Genomic DNA, 18,179 nt, shown 5'->3' with positions numbered 1-18,179 from the left:
CTCAACGCAAGGAGAGCCTGGAATGGTATTATCCAAGCTCTGAAGATCAATAACTCCAACCCAAATTAGTGGACCCAGCAAAACTATCACTTACATTTAACAGTGAAACTAAAACCTTCCATGAAAAACAAAAATTAAAGAAATTCGTGAGCACGAAACCAGCATTACAAAGAATACCGAAGGGAGGAATACAAGGGGAAGAAAACAATCAAAATCAAGGAAACACATCAGACAAAAATCAGTAGAAGACCAATTTAGTAAGCACAGGGAGAGGAAAAGGCAAAATACAGGAAAACTAGAAAATGGCAGGAAACATGACACATTTCTCTGCAATAACCCTATACATTAGCTGCCTCAATTCCCTAATCAAAAGAAAAAAAACATCAGATTGGATTAAAAAACAAGATCCATCCATTTGTTGTCTCCAAGAGAACCCATCTCACAGCCAAAGATAAAAACAAACTGAGTGAAGGGATAGAAAAAGATATTCCATGCAATGCACCCAGCAAGAAGGCAAGAGTAGCCATACTGGTATCTGACAAAATAGACTTATCATTAAAATCAGTACAAAAAGACAAGGAAGGTCATTACATAATAATCAAGGTAATGTTCCATAAAGAGAAAATCATAGTGCGCCATATCTATACACCAAACAATGGAGTAACTAAATACATTAAACCAATACTTGGGGACTCACAGAACAAGATGGTAGACCCAAACACAATAATAGTGGGAAATTTGAACAGCTCACTCTCACCAAAGGACAGGGCAACCAAACAAAAGATAAACAAAGAAGCCTCTGAAGTAAATGACACCATAACCCAAAAGGACTTAACAAACATCTACAGAGTTTTCCACCAATGACCCAATACACATTCTTCTCAGCAGCCCATAGAACATTCTCCAAAATAGATCATATCAGAGTATACACAAAGAATCTAAGCAAATACAAGAGGACTGGCATAATCCCTCGCATCCTATCCAACCATAGTGGAATCAAACTAGTTCTTGATAGCGAAACATACTATAGAAATTACTCAACTGCATGGAGATCGAACAGCACACTACTGAATAACACCTGGGTCACAGAAGAAATTAAGTAAGAAATTAGAAAGTTCTTACAACTCATTGAAAGTGAAAACATCACAGTGGAACCTCTGTGATACAGCAAAAGTGGTGCCGAGGGGAAAGATCATAGCCCTAAGTGCACAGAGAGAAAACAGAAACAGCTCAAGTAAATAACCTCATGATGCAATTAAAACTGCTAAAAAAAAAAACAAGAAAAAAATCTAATCTAGAGCTACTAGATGGAGAGACAGGAAAGATGAGCAAAAAAATCAATAAAATGAAAATCAAAAACCTGTACATAAGATCTATAAAACAAAAAGCTAGCTTTTTGAAAAAATTAATACAATTGACAGACCACTTCTGAGAGTAATAAAAAAAGAAGAGATGAAATTCAAATCAAGATCAGAGATGCGGGAAAAAGAAATCCAATTGATAATAAAGGACTACTTTCAAAACCTATACTCACTAAAGAAGAAAAACCTAGCAGAAATGGACACATTTCTAGAGACAATCAAACTGCCTAAATGGAGCCAAGATGATATAAACCAGCTAAACAAGCCAATAACATACAATGAGATGGAGTAATCAGAAGTCATAGAAAAGCTTGAGGTAAACACCTAAGCCCAGATAGCTTTACTTTTGAATTTTACAAAGACTTTTAAAGATGAACTAATATCAATTCTCCTCAAGCTTTTCTATGAAATCAAAGCAGAAGGAGCAATCCAAAACTCTATGATGCCATTATCACGTGCATTCCCAAACCAGGTAAAAATCCCACAATAAAAGAGAACTGCAGACTGGTTTCTCTTATGAACACAGGTACAAAGCTCTTCAATAAAAATATTAGCCAACAGAATCCAGAAATAAATTTTATTTTATTTTTAAAAATTTATTTATTTTTACAAGAAGTGCTGGGTGGGGCTGGGAATATGGCCTAGTGGCAAGAGTTCTTGCCTTGTATACATGAAGCCCAGGGTTCAATTCCCCAGCACCACATATACAGAAAATGGCCAGAAGTGGCGTTGTGGCTCAAGTGGCAGAGTGCTAGCCTTGAGCAAAAAGAAGCTAGAGACAGTGCTCAGGCCCTGAGTCCAAGGCCCAGGACTGGCAAAAAAAAAAAAAAAGAAGAAGAAGTGCTGGGTGAGTTTCATTATGATGTCTGTATACTATAAATTTTAAACAAATTTTAAAAATCATAAATTATGACCAAGTAGGTTTCATCCCACAGATGCAAGGCTGATTTAACATATGAAAATCAATAAATGTAATTCACCACATCAACATAGCCATGGTCAAGAACCACATCATCATCTCAATAGGTTCAGAAAAGGCCTACAACAAAATATAACATCCATTCATGTTAAAGCTCTGGAGAAACTAGGAATAGAAGGAACATCCCTTAAAACAATAAAAGCCATGTACAACAGACCAACAGCCAATATCATACTAAATAGGAAAAAAAACTAAAATAATTCCCCCTACAATAAGAAACAAAGCAAGGATGCCACTCTCTTCACTCCAATTTAGTTCTGGAATTCTTAGACAGAACAATAAGGCAAGTAAAGGATGTTAAAGGAATCAACATAGGGAAAGAAAAAATTAAACTATCCCTATTTGCAGATGACATGATCTTATACCTGAAATACAGCCCCAAAAACTCCGCCCCTAGAGCTAATTGACCACTTCAGCAAAGTAGCAGGATACAAAATTAACCCACAAAAATCAGTAGCCTTTCTGTATGCCAACAATATATAAGCAGAAAGGGAAAACGTGTACAAGCAGAAATCATGAAAACAACCCCATTTGTAAGAGCTTAAAAAAAAATACCTTAACCAACGATGTGAAAGATCTATATGGTAAAAACTATAAAAATCTAAAAAAGAAACCAGAGAGGACACCAGGAAATGTAAAGACCTTCCATCTTCATGGATAGGTAGAGTCAATATTGTGAAAATGGCTATACCAAAAATGATATATAAATTCAATCAAAATCACGATGACCTTCTTTAGTGTGATAGAGAAGAAAATCTAAAAATTCATATGGAACAGTAAAAGACCTAAAAATGCCAAAGCAATTCTAGGCAAAAGAAGCAATGTAAACAGTATCACACTACCAGATTTCAAACCATACTACAGGGCTAAAATAACAAAAACAGCATGGTATTGGCACAAAAACAGACCCAAAGATCAATGGAATAGATTAGAAGACCCAGTAATAAAACCACATAGTTAACAGTCATCTGATATTCGACAAAAGAACCAAAGACATACAGTGGAAAAAATATAGCCTCTTCGACTATTGGAGTTTGCAAAACTGGGCAGCTATATGTAGAAAACTAAAAGTGGATCCCTGCTTGTCACCATGCACTAATATCAAATCAAAGTGGATTAAAGGCCTCAACATAAGACTCAAAACTCTGAAACTACTGCAAGAGACAGACTAGGGGAGACATTAGAACTTATAGATTCAGGCAGGAACTTCCTGAATAGAGCCCCAGGGGAACAACAGATTAGGAGAGAGGCTTGACAAATGGGACTACATTAAAATAAAAAGTTTCTGCCCTGCTAAGGACATAGCTACTAAACTAGAAAGACAGGTAAAAGATATTTACCAGCAATATATTAGACAAAGGCCTAATATCCAATATATACGAGGAGCTCAAAATACTAACCCCTCACAAACCTAATAAACTACTCACTAAATGGGCAAGGGAGCTAAGGAGAGACTTCTCAGAATAAGAGGTAAGAATGGCAAAGAAACACATGAGGAAATGTTCACCATCCCTTGTCATAAAGGAAATGCAAATGAAAACAACTCTGAGCCATGTTAGCCCAGTTAGACTGGCCAATATTTTGAACTCTGACAACAACAAATGTTGGAGGGAATGTGGAGAAAAAGGAATCCTACTGCACTGCTGGTGGTAATGTAAACTAATACTCTGGAAAGCAGTCTGGAGATTCTTCAAAAAAAAAAAAACTAAACATAGATCTACCCTACAACCCAGCCATACCGCTCCTAGGCAACTACTGTGAGCATTATTAACCAGGATATGACAAGGACACCTGCACATCCATGTTCATTGCTGCACTATTCACAATAGCCAAGACATGGAAACAATCCAGATGCTCCACAATAGATGAATGGATCGAAAAAATATGGTACCTATATACATGGAATTTTACACAGCCATTAGAAAGGATAAAATAATGTCACTTTCAGGGAAATGGATGAAACTAGAAGAAATCATGTTAAGTGAAGTAAGCTAAGATCAGAGAGACAAACGGTGCATGTTCTACCTGATAGGCAGAAGCTAGATTTAAAACGCAATGGGATATGACAAATTATACAGGATTCTAGATACTCACATATAGTGAAATCAAAAGAGGAATTAGGAGAACATCACCAAGTTGCAATACCCAAGTGCCTCTTCATATGTGTATAAAATAATATACATACTGAAATGAATTCCAAAGATAAGGAAACAAAGGACCTTTTCTTAATTTGTTTTTTCATTCTGACGACTCTGTATTCTTTACCTCATATACAGTGAAATCACATGCACGTCTGAGGAAGGTGGAGAGAAGGCACAGAATCAGGGGGAAATGGGTAAAAAAAGTACAGCAGCAGAGCTCACTGGATGCATTGGACATTGATGAAAGTGAACTGTGCATGAATGAACCATGCATGCGTGAGCCATGTGGGAGGGTATGCGAGGAAGGGAATAGGAGAGAACGAGGGAACAGATGATACTATGCAAAAGGAAGGGAATGTACTTATTACCTGATCATGTAAAAGTAACTGCTGTGTATCACCTCTAAAACAACAATAAAGTAATTAAAAAAATTCCAGTTCCAATGAATATTTAAACATGGAAAGCAGAAATTTAATCCTATCTGAAATAATGTGCAATTATAGCTTTATCATCTTAAAATTAGAAAAGGGTTACTTTCAGATGCAAAATATAGACTTAGTTCTAGTGAAATTTTGAATTTTTGTTCATCAACAGGTACTAAGGGAATGAAAAGAGAGCCTAGTATTTGGAGATCTTGCAATGCATACAACTGATAAAAGTGTCAGTATGTCACTATATAAATAACTTTAAAATATCTCTATAAAAAGAACTTTTACAAATATATAAGAAAAAGACAAATTTTAAAATGGACCAGGCTCAGTCACTTCTAAGAGTTTTGTTTTTTTTTAAATGATGCCTTAAGGGCTAGGAATGTGGCTTAGGAGTAGAGTACTTGCCTAGCATGCATGAAGTCCTGGTTCAATTCCCTAGCACCACATAAACAGAAAAGGCCAGAAGTGGTGCTATAGCTCAAGTGGTAGAGTGCTAGCCTTGAGCAAAAAGAAGCCAGGGACAGTGCTCAGGCCCAGAGTTCAAGCACCAGGACTGGCAAAAATATTTTTTTTAATGATGCCTATAAGCATGGGGGAAATGCTCAATTTCAGTAGAAATCACAGAAAAATACATTGAAACCACACTGAGATAACTTGAAATTTTAGTTTTACAATTCAGTAAAACTTAAGGAATGAAATGGAGCAATGATGATGGAACAGCAGTTCTAATACTGTTGAGGCAGTCTGAACTGACATAGTCATGCTAGTAGACTATTTGGCATAATCTTGTAGGTTTGAAACTTGGTATTCTTATAACCCAGAAAAAAAAAAACTAGGAAAAAACCTTGCATCTGTGCATCTACGGACATAAATATTCACAGAAGCCTTGTACATAATGGCAAAAATTGGAAATGACCTAAATGTCATGGAATGAGTATATAAATTATATTTATATAGTGGAATAAATGGATCTCAAAAGGGTCAAATTTCATGAAATAAGTATTTTATAGAAGGTTATAAAGCTATGTCAATCATACTTGCACGATGAATTTTATTAATTAATCAAAATGTAAAACAAGTCAATATATTATTTATAGATATGGATGTATATCATAAAAGGGAGAAGTATGTATGTGAAAAGAAAATGTGACCCAACGCTGCAATGAGATAGCATTGAGATGGTTGTAACTGCAAAGACAGAGAGCACCCGGCATTGGTAAATATATGAAGAAATCAATCTTCCTACACTTCTGGTGAGAATGTAAAATGGTAGTCACTTTGGAAAACAGCCTGGCAATGTGGAAAACAGTTATTATCATATGACCCAGGTATTGAAACACTCTAGAGAATTGAAAACACAAATCTAGAGAAAACTTTACACAAACATTCATAATAACATCATTTATAATAGCCAAAAGTGGGAGCTAACTAAATATCCATCAACAGATGAATAAATAAGATTATGGAAAACCTATACAAAATTCAGTAATTTTAAAAAAAGGAATAGGCCAGGCACTGGTGGCTCAAGCCTGTAATCCAACTTAGCTACTCAGAAATCTGAGATCTGAGGATTCAAGTTCAAAGCCAGCTAGGGCAGAAAAGTCCATGAGGCTCCACCTCTAATCAGTAAAAGACTGGAAGTGTGGCACAAGTGGTAGAGTGCCAGTCTCAAGTGAAAAAGCCAAGGATGAGAGGATGAGAGGATGAGGCCCTGAGTTCAACCCCCAGAATTGTCCCCCACCAAGAAAAAAGGCTTTAAAAATGAGTTCTGATACAGGTTATAACAAGGGATGAAAACATGGTAGATGAATAAATCCAGACAAAAAAACAATTAGGATTTCCATTGTTTGCCTCAGAGAGGCAAATGGGAATACAGAGCTGATTAGTGATTACCTTGGGTGGGGCAGGTAGGAAAGGAGGAGTGGGAAGTCACTGTTTAAGAGTACAAGATTTGGGGGATGAGAAAAGTGTTCTCTGTGATGATGACTACATAACTCCTCAACTATCCTACTACTGAATTGTACCCCTTAACAGGCTTCATTGTAGGGTATATGAATTATAGCTCTACAAAGCGGTTGTTGTTTTTTTTAAAGAAAATAATAAGGGAAAATGCAGGATAACGAGAGGGAGAAAAGGGAATGGAATGAGGGAGGGACCCACAGAACATTCCTTACAAATATGCTTTTTATTAAACTAAATGATGTCACATGTATGCATGTTGTATTATAATTCTTCATGCCAGACAGTTAAAGGATTTCCCTGACCAATAAGACCATTAAAAAGTTTAACCTTTCTAATAATAGTAAGATAGTAATCACAATGTTACACTTAAACCTCTGAAATTACTGAGAGCTGGCATTTGTTTGATAAAACACTCTTATACACTGCTGGATTGAGCAATGATAGAAATTTCTAGGGGATGACATGTGTCAAGAACCTTAAAATATGCATACTCTCTGTCTAGTATTTCCACTTATAGGAGTGTATTTATATCCCTCTCCCCTGGAGTTTGGGCTGCCCTATGACTTGCTTTAGCTTGACAAAAATGAAGAAGTGGTGCACTCTGGAACTCTCAAGCCTAGGGTTGCTTGGTAGTTTCCTTTTTCTTCCTCCTGGAAGCCAGCCATGAAGCCATACAAACGCTCAGGCTACACTTAAGGATGAAAGGCCACGCTGGGAAGCCCTGGAAGAGGAGACACTGTCTTGGATGGTGTGGCCTCTGTCCAGCACCCAGCTCAACAGAGCCACACGAGTGATGCCAGCTGTACCATATGGACCAGACTTTCTCAGCTGAGCCCACAGAAATAGAGAAGTAAATCCTTGTTGCTGGTTAAGCTGCTTCTTTTGGGGTGATATGTAATACAACAAGTGGACACAGCAATATATACCAAAGAAATAATGAAAGACACAAACACTTATTTATGGGTTGTTCACATTAGTAAAGCTGACAATAGCAAAAGAAAAAAAATTATTTAAATTCTGTATTGAAATTCTGTTGTTTCATTGATTGGCTGCTTAGCATTTGCCTCTCCAGAATCCTGAATTTCTTTTATGCAACATTCAACTCTTCATTTTCAGCCAGTGTGGTTCCAATGAGGCTTCCCTTCACTAGCGGTCGACAGATGAACCGGATCCCTCTGGAATTGGTTCAGGATGAGCCATGACTCATTCAGTGTAGTCACAATTGCAATGAATTCCATTAAGTGTATAAAAGTTACAGGAAGTGTTCATTCTTTCAGGACTGCTTATATGATTGAACTTGAACCAGGGGCAGTGGCTTATGCCTTCAATCCTAGCTACTGGAAAGATCACAGTTTGAGGCCAGTTGGGGCAAAATATTCCTAAGAACTCAATCTCAACTCATAAAAATGATTACTTTGGCTACATAATATTTCATAGTGCATCAGCTTTGATTATTCACTCTTCCCTTACTTTGTGGTATTCTAGAAATGGGGATAGTGATGAGAGGGTAAATAATGCAAGACCTAGCCAAAAACAAAGAAAGGTAGGAAGGAGGGAGGGAGTGAGGGATGGAGGGAGGGAGGGAAGGAGAAAGAGAGAAAAAAAAAAGCAAAAAGGAAAGAAAGGCAGGTAAACAAGCAAAAAGGGTTGAGGACACAGCTCAACCATTACAGTGCCTGAAAAACAAGCACAAGGTCCTGAGTTCAAACTCCAGTATTGAAGAAAAAAATAATAGAATCAGAGCATAGGAATTAAGTGAACACACACAACAGGAAGCAAATCTGAGAGATGAAGACAACTAGATCTAGCAAACATTTCTGGACCCAAAAGTCCCTGGACTTTCTGAGTATATGAGTCAACAAGTGTTTTTATTTTTTGTCTTAGCCAACTGAATTGTGTTTGTGTTTCTTGCAATCAAGATTCCTGACCAATGTGAGGACTTAGTCAGACACAGTTTGTTTGCAAAGGAATAAACATCCACCCAAACTAACTCAAGAAAACAAAAGTCAGTACAAGAAATGTATCCAATGCCTAACGTATGAAACTGTAACCTCTGTACATCAATTTGACAATAAAAACTTAAAAAAATAAACAAATGCTTAGATGTTGAAAAAAAAAAAGAAAATGAACTATATAACTTGTGGGTGGAAATGGGAGGGAAAACTGGAAGAGAGCAAGGGAAGAGGTAACATTGTCCAAAAAGAAATTTATTATTTTCTGACTTATTTAACTGTAATCTTCCTGTACATCACCTTTATAATAACAATAAAAATTGCCTCTGGAGAAAAGAGTAATATAAAAAAAAAAGAAAACAAAAGTAAAGAAGCAGCTCCCAGGGTTCATAAGAATTAGCATTTCTTATAGTCTCATTTAAATGTTTCTATATAATTTATTTTTGTTTTTATACCTGGCTTATTCAGTCTCTATCTCAGAGAGTTCATCATAGTAACTTTAATTCTAGACTTTCATTTACCTTTAATCTTATTTCCCTACATCTACAGTAGGGAATGATCAACAGAATGATTGACACAAGCTACTTAGGAGGAAGAAATGTGAGTCAAAACTACAAAGACACAACCTCATCTCCATCAAGAAGACTAAACACGGGCTGGGGATATAGCCTAGTGGCAAGAGTGCCTGCCTCGGATACATGAGGCCCTAGGTTCGGTTTCCCAGCACCACATATACAGAAAACGGCCAGAAGCGGCGCTGTGGCTCAAGTGGCAGAGTGCTAGCCTTGAGCGGGAAGAAGCCAGGGACAGTGCTCAGGCCCTGAGTCCAAGGCCCAGGACTGGCCAAAAAAAAAAAAAAAAAAAAGAAGACTAAACACATCTTTTTTTAACAAGGTAGTCAAAAGTGTTGTTAAAAATTCAGAGAAACTAGAATCCTACAATCACTAATAGAAATGAAAATTGGGTGTGGTTACTTGAGAAAACAATGTTTCATATCTCCAATGAGTTGCACACAGACAGGACTTCCATATCTCCAGGAACTCCATTCCTAGGAATGTGACCAAAAGAACTGGAAACAAGAACTCAAACAAGTACCTACTACCCACCTGTTCTGGCAGTGTTATTCACAATGGCCATAATAAAAACAGAAAAAGCTCAAATTCTAGCAGCTAAAGAAATGTGATTCACTTATAAAATGGAACATTATCCAGCCTTAGAAAGAAAGTATTGATATAGAATACAAAATCATTATACTGTGATCCACTCAAAAGAAGCCACCTATTATATGATTCAACTTATATGAAATATCAAGACTAGGGGCTGGGGATATGGCCTAGTGGCAAGAGTGCTTGCCTCATATACATGAGGCCCTGGGTTCAATTCCCCAGCACCACATATACAGAAAACAGCCAGAAGTGGTGCTGTGGCTCAAGTGGCAGAGTGCTAGCCTTGAGAAAAAAAAAAAAAGAAGCCAGGGACAGTGCTCAGGCCCTGAGTCCAAGCCGCAGGACTGGCCAAAAAAAAAAAAAAAAAAAAAATATCAAGACTAGGTAAACTCATAGAGAAAGATATGAGATTGATGACTGCTAGGGAAAGGAGCAGCTAAGTAATGACTGCTTAATGGGCACAGGATTTCCATTAGAGGTGATGAATTAATACTGCAAATAGGTAGTGGTAAGGGTTGTTCAATATTCTGAATGTATTAGATGCTTTTGAATTGTATGCTTTTAAAAGATAAGTTTTATGTTATATATGTTTTATCACAAAAATAAGTTCTCTTAATGTAAAAAGCCATAATTTAAGTGAATGATCTAGCCAAGTGACACACCAGTGGCTCATCCTATAATCCTAGCTACTCAGGAGATCTGAGGATTGCAGTTCGAAGCCAGCTTGGGCAGGAAAGTCCACGAGACTCTTATCTCCAATTAACCACCAAAACACCAGAAGTGTAGCTCTGGCTCAAGTGGTATAGTGTCAGCCTTGAACACAAAAGCTCAGGGACAGTATCCAGGTCTTCAGTTCAAGCACCATGACAAGCACACACACACACACACACACACACACACACACACACACACACACACGTGATTTTTAAAAAATGTATGCCAATACTGGGGCTTGAACTCAAGGCTTAGGCACTATCCCTTAGCTTTTCTCTCTCAAGGCTGGTCCTCTACCACTTGAACCACAGCTCCACTTTCTAAATTTTTTAAGTGTAAAGGGAAGTAAATGAGGGCTAGGTATAATGGCACAAGCCTGTAATCCTAGTTATAGATAAAGCAGAGGTAGGAAGATTAAGATCTGAGGATGGTCCTTATTTGAAAAATAAACTAAAGTAAAAAGGGCTAGAACTGTGGCTCAAGTCAAGTGCTTACATGAGGCCCTGAATTCAAATCCCAATACTAAGCCAAAATAGAAGTAAATAATCAGGAAGCAAAATATTAGCAGCAATAATGTCTAGATCATGAGATTTGATTGATTTGAATTTTCTTTTCTAAATATTATCCAAAATTTCTCATTTTGAGTATATTAACTTTCTAATAAGAGAAAATGTTTTTTAAGTAAACAAACCCAAATCATCCATTAGTGTGTTCACCAGTATCTTCTTCCTAAGTGCAAAAGAGAGTGGGCTTCCCAAGCCCCCTGCAAGTAGGTGGAGCCATGTGAATAGTTATAACAGGTGATACACAGTGAGCAGAAATGTGTGTGTCACTGTGATGCTTATTTATAACTAAGCAACAAAATAGCCACAGCAATGGCTTACAGGGACCACAATCATCACTTAGCTCACACAGTTACAATTTGGACTAGAGACATCTAGACTCTGTGCCATCTTATCATCTAAGAGGCCTTAAGGCTTGAGGGATGGGATTGTGTAAAACTGTCTCCTATCTGGCAGTCAACGCTGGCTCTGTCAACAGGGGCCTCAATTGGAGCTATTAGCCAGAACAAATACACATGGTCTCTCTGTGTGGCCGCTTGGCTCTAGGTTCCAAGTAAGAGTCTCAGGACAGCCAGAAAGAAGCTATGTCACCTTTGATGACCAGGCCTTGGAAGTCACAAGATGTCCTTTTTCAAGTCCATACAAATTTAAGAGAAGGAAACAGGACCTACCATACTCTTCAAAGAAATCTTAAAATCACAAGGTAGAAAAGAATGTGGGCTAGTTGATACCCTTTAGGCCATTTTGGGTAATAATATTTTCTACTAGCTGGACAAGATGTTGAAGTCCTCTAAGAGTCACTTCATAACTCTTCAGCTCTTCCTTCTCCTATTGATGCACCATGTGAGATGGTGCAAATGTAAGAAGGAGTAGACTAGATGAATGAGTAATCAGAAGATGGCAGGAAAACCCTGGGGCAGGGCCTGATACCAGCATTGTGCAGGAAAAGGCCCATTCATTTAGCAAAAGTCACACAGTCCTCTCTCTAAGTATGCAAGATGGAGAGAAGCTGTAAATGCTGAGCTACTGCTCTATCACTAATGCTCTTTCTACCACCCTAATCTTGTCCCAATTATTTCCTGATCACATGAGTATTACTAACAAATTTTTATTATTTCAAACCACTTTCATGAAAGAATAGACAAATAATCCCCGATATCTATTGTCATATACACACATATGCAGGGCCTGGGCCCTGTCCTTGAACTCTTCTGCTTAAGACTAGTACTCTACCACTTTGAGCCACAGTTTCATTTCTGGTTTTCTGGTCGTTAATTTGAGATAAGAGTCTCACAGACTTTCCTGCCTGGGTTGGCTTTTGAAAGCAATCCTCAGATATCAGCCTCCTGAGTAGCTGGGATTACAGGTATGAGCCACCAGTACCCGGCATGAAAATAAATTTTTAAAGTTAAAAAGGAAATATTTAAGAGATTATGATGGATACCATCAGTGTTGTGAATTTTTAAATAAAGAATACTCATAAGATGAAATAGGAGTTTAAGTACTATTTTTTCTATTTTATAAAAAGAATCTTTAAGTAGCTATACAAAGGAGTTGCCATTCAACAAAGTAGTTGATGAATACAATGCATCTTGATCAATGTCACCTCTTTACATTATTTTCCCCCATCTCCCCTAAACCCACTCCTTCCCTCACTTTTTAAAATTTTGTAGGATATGCATTGAATTGTATGACTGCATTCTCCCTACTTCCTCTTTCATTCAACTGCCCTCCTCCCCTTTACTCACTCCACCTTTCCAGACCATTTCCTGGTGTTTATTTGTTGGAATATGAGTTAACCTTTGTAAGGAATTACACTATTTGAGTTCTCCCCTGAATCTACCATATTTCAGTTAATATACTATGTTCACTTGTACACCACCCCAAAGTGTTTACTTATATATTTGTAAATTCTAGATTCCATATATGAGAGAAAACATGCACCCTTTGTTTCTCTGGGCCTGGTTTACGTCACTTAACATGATTTTTTTTCAGATCCTTTCCATACTTTGCAAATGATGCAATATCATTCTTTCTAATGCATAAGTATTATTTTCTATTATTAAATATACTGATTACAATTAAGAAATAAGAAGAATAAATTCTTCTGAGATGCAATCCTAGTAAAATCTATGGAATGCTCACTAAACAAGAAATTTTAGGGTTGTTTTTTTCTTTTAAGACCATATTGTCAGCAGATGTGGGGGGAAAAAGCAAGAGGGTATACTTGCTAGAAAGAACAAACACAGTAGAAATAGAAGCCTCTGTAAAACCCAGAAATAGTTTACTAAAGGAAATCTGGGGCACCTAGGAAATAACCTTTAATATTTGAGCATGGTGCAATAGTAAGACTGTATATTCTAAGAGAAAGACTAATGACCCACAAATGCTGGGTAGCTGGACTGTCTGAGTCAGTGTGGCGAATCTGTTCAGCTTCTCTCCAAGATGGAGGAAGGCCAGGGCAGATGGGGCATCAGCTCTATGTTAAAGCAAATGGTCCAAGAGGGGACAGCACCCTTCCACCTCCACCTGGAAAGATCTAACAAAGAAAAAGAAAACTGTAATTGTTGGAAACATGCTAAATCTGCCCAGAGCGGTTATGGAAATGATGAAATATATAAAGTATTGTTCTGTGTGTGCTTTAGGGATATAAAAATTATAAATGTCTTTTCAAGACAAAAAAAAGTCTCTGAATACCATCTCACAGAGAAATCTATGGTAACCATGTGCATCCACAGCCCACCACTCCAACTGTGTTAATCACATTTTATCTGAAGCTTCTTATGGCTTTGTGCTTGAGATAGTCACACGGGGGCTCCAGGCTTATGGGAAAGAAGCAGGGCCCAAGAATATGTCCTACTGAGTGACTTTCCACCACTGTGAAAATGAGGAAACTAATCTGGAGTCTTAATGAGGTTAATCAACAAGGTCAAGCTAGTTGGGATTCTAGGGCAGTCAGTAGTACAGGAAATTGAGAAAGATTATAGGTGGGCCTACTGTGGAGGAAGTCTCAGAACTAAGAAGCAGTCAGCCCACCAATTTTCTTTGCCCTGAGTCCTTGTGTGTGGGAGCAGATGGTTTCTGGATACACTTGTTCTCTGCCTACTGTAAGAGGATAATGGCTAGGGAGACTGAGAAAATCCACCAGGATTTTCTAAAAAGAAATCTAAATCTGCATTAAAGCTAAACACAAATTGTGAAACACTGCATATGTTTAAAAGTTATTATGAGTTAAAATGTCCTTCCCACCTTCTCACTGCTAAAGCAAGAGTAGACAGGAAACAAGTAACAATCTCAGACTCCTGAGATCTAAGGATCTCAGTTCCAAGCCAGCTCCAGGCAGTAAGTCCATGAGATTCTTATCTCCAATTTCCTGCAAAAGGCCAAAAGCACCCAGGCTCTGAGTTCAAGTCCCAGTACTTAGCATCAAAAACATAAAAATAAAAAAATCCAATAGTATATGCCCAAACAAAAGCCTTATACAAATGCTCAGTTTCGCATGAATTATTATTCATAATAGTAGAGAAGTGGAGGGAGTCCAAATGCCCATCAATATAAGAATGGAGAAGCAAAATACATTAATATATAGCCACATAGTCAAGTATTAGTTGATAATTTAAAAAAGAAAAGGATGAAATACTGACACATACTACAACATGAACCCTAAAACATAACCCTGAGTAAAAGTACAAACACAAACGATTAAACAAAATGTGATTTCATTTACATAAAATATTGAGAATAAATACATATATAGGAGCATTAATATTTTGCAGGCAGGGGAGATAGGCAGTGACCAGGGATTCTTTGGGAGTTGAAATAGACAATGACAGTGACTGAAAAGCACCATGAATATAATAATATGCTAAAACCACAGGACTATAAACTTTATAAAAGGTTTCATTTCATGATAATGTACACTATACTCAATAAGGTTATTATTTTTAATGTCCATAATGAATTTTGAACTTTTCATCTTTATGGGTTTCTTAACTACAAAATTAATATTTGCTCATTTGAAAATACCATGCTTTCAAGGGTTTGTAATGCACTTAATAAAGGAATTCAATACAATGTCCCACAAGAATTTGGCCAGACACAAGTGGCTCACATCTGTAATCCTATCTACTCAGGAGGCTGCGACGTGAGGATTATAGTTTGCAGCTAGGCCAGGCAGAAAAGATAAGTAAAAAGATAATTTACCAGTTAAAAGCTGGAAGAGATGTGTGGCTCACGTGGTAAAGCATCAACGTTGAGCCAAAAAGCCAAGAGAGAGTATGAGGCCCTGAATTCAAGTCTCAGTGCCAGTACCAATAAAAGGGGAGACATAAGCCTAGAGGATTACTTCTCTGAATATTAAAGTGTTGCAAAAATGCATATTTTTTAATATTATTTATTTATGTATTCATTTTTGTCAGTTGTGGGGCTGCCCTTGAGCTCTTTTGCTCAAGACTAATGCTCTACCACTTTGAGCCACAGCTCCACTTCCAGTTTTCAAGTGGTTAACTGATGATAAGAGAGTATCACAGACTTTCTTGCCTGGACTAGCTTGGAACTGTGATACTAAGATCTCAGCCTCCTGAGTAGCTAGGATTACAGGCATAAGCCACAAGTGCCCAGGCAAAAATGTATATTTTAATTACATTTACAACTTGTTTTTCTCTAAACATATATCAGGGCTACATTCTTGGGTCAGTAAATGTAACTCTACCTTTGTTTTAATTGTTTAGTATATATGAATATAAAATGATTTAGTTTACTACTTCTCTATGGATATACAATGAGGAGTTGTTTTTTATACTTTTCAAAGCGAGCTTCAGTGAGCATTCTTCATATATAATTTTGATAATAGTGTCCATAGAATTAAATCACAATACTCTATGTGCCCATCTTCTTGAGCATTGCTGTGACTAACTACTATCCTGAGCTGCCCATTTATATTCCTCATCTGCTTTCTTTTTCCCTATTCACAATACAGACAAAGCACAGGGCCTGGGCTGAGGTGTATATGGGGTAGGTTTACTCTGCCTCCTCTTTGTATACAGTCAGTGTAAGAACACAGCCTGTAGTAAACACCCAGAGGCCATTCTCATCTGCTTTTAATAGCCCTCTCATGCATTCTTTGGACAGTTTTCCATACAAATCAGATTTTCCCATTATGCTGGCCATTGTATTCAGTTCAACAGGAAAGCCTATGATCTCTGCAGAACCAGGAGACCCTTTCTCTGGGATTTTCTATATAGATCCTAGGGAAAATGAGTTATTTTATTGCTTGGAGATAGTTCCTGGAGACATAAGAACCTGAAGATCTGGAGCCAGACTGTTTTGTATTTTTCAGAACAGAAAAGTAAGAATGAGACCATTATACAGAGAAAAGGGTAACAATGAACTAAGGACATCACTCAAGACACTGGATCTATCCCCCACGCCCACCCCTACCTCTGTTGGCTTTTTTTCCCTAGTAATGGAAAGGCTAACTAGTCAATATATTAATCTGAATCATTTTGCATCTGGTATCAGAGCTAGGATTCCTACAGAGGGCTGGTTGTGGCTGCTTTCTAGTTGGTGTTAAAAGGGAAAAGGCTCTAGGTGCTCACACGCATGCAGTCAGCACAATACACACAGCCCCTAACCACCTACTGACTGTTCAGGGAAATTGCTTCCCAGGTTTCCTAGCAACCCAGCTCCCTTCCCCTTCCTCATATACTCACTCACACCTTTTGTCACATCTTCTTTTTGAGGTTTTGGTTAATGTGTGTGTTTGGGAGGTAGAAAAGAAGGTATACAGTATAATGCATTCTACAGCCTGAGAGCTGGGATCCTAGGCCGGGCTGACCTAACTTGCAGATTCAGAAATTTCACTGGCAGACTAACATTAGCAAGATATTTTGCTTTGGTGTTTAAACTCTTGGTGGCTTATATTTGATTACTTAAATAAAAATAGCAGTTTCTGTATTTAATCAATGTGGCATACCATATGAAATACTATAAACCAAGTAGCTTAAACAATAGAAAATTTTGGTTTTAGTTATTTTCTTAGAGTTCTTGGCTGGAAGTCCAAGATCAAGGCTCTAGACCATTTGATTTCTTGTGAGATACCTTATCCCTGGCTTGCAGAAAGTCACCTCCCCCATACAATCTCATGAAGCCTGTCCACTGTGCCTGAGGGTGAGAGGGTGCTGTGCATAGGATACAGATTCTTCTCTTTCTCTTCTACAAGGCCACTAACTCATCATGAAGGGCTATACTACCCTCACAAGCTAACATCACATGGGAGACTATGGCTCTGTCATATGAATTTTAGAGGGACACAAACATCTAATTTCTGAATATTACTAAAATATTTTTCATATTTGTAATGCACATGTGCAACAAACATGTGATAATAATACAATACCAATCACATATCATTTAATCAAAAGTTAAAGGACTTTTCCAGAGTCACAGAGTTAAAGGAGTAGACAAGTGCTTCTCCCACAGAGCCTAGAGGCTTTTAATAATTCTTTTAGTCATATGCAATGTTACATTAAACACATAAGTGCTAGGACTGTGGATTGTATATGCTTGTGCTTCTCTCTCTTCCTCTTTCTCTCTCTGTCTGTCTCTCTGTCTCTGTCTGTCTCTCTGTCTCTCTTTCACACACACACACACACACACACACACACACATACACACACACACACACATACATGGAGGGCCCTTTCCTTCTGTCTCAGTTTCAAAAGCAGCTCAACAGCTTACATGGAAATCAATTAATAATTAGGTAGCAAATAGGGCCACATACAGTGCATGGCTTTGCACTAGGAGAGTACCAGAGAAGGATGTTAAAAAAGTAGTCAACTATTCTGTGACATTGAAGCATCTGTACAGCCAAAGGCTTACTAAAAGTCTGAGATGCTCTTATCCCCTA

General features: G+C 37.6%; 1 non-coding gene across 1 annotated transcript; it reads right to left on the bottom strand.

Annotated features, from left to right (window-relative positions):
- Window positions 1-16,222: 16,222 nt before the first annotated feature.
- LOC125358949 lies at window positions 16,223-16,354 on the bottom strand. The gene has a single exon (XR_007212463.1). It is a non-coding gene; the product is annotated as a small nucleolar RNA SNORA51 (small nucleolar RNA).
- Window positions 16,355-18,179: the final 1,825 nt, after the last annotated feature.

This window comes from Perognathus longimembris, chromosome 10, assembly GCF_023159225.1.
Source record: "Perognathus longimembris pacificus isolate PPM17 chromosome 10, ASM2315922v1, whole genome shotgun sequence".
Taxonomy (NCBI): Eukaryota; Metazoa; Chordata; class Mammalia; order Rodentia; family Heteromyidae; genus Perognathus; species Perognathus longimembris.
This window is presented reverse-complemented; position numbering and strand designations above follow the sequence as displayed.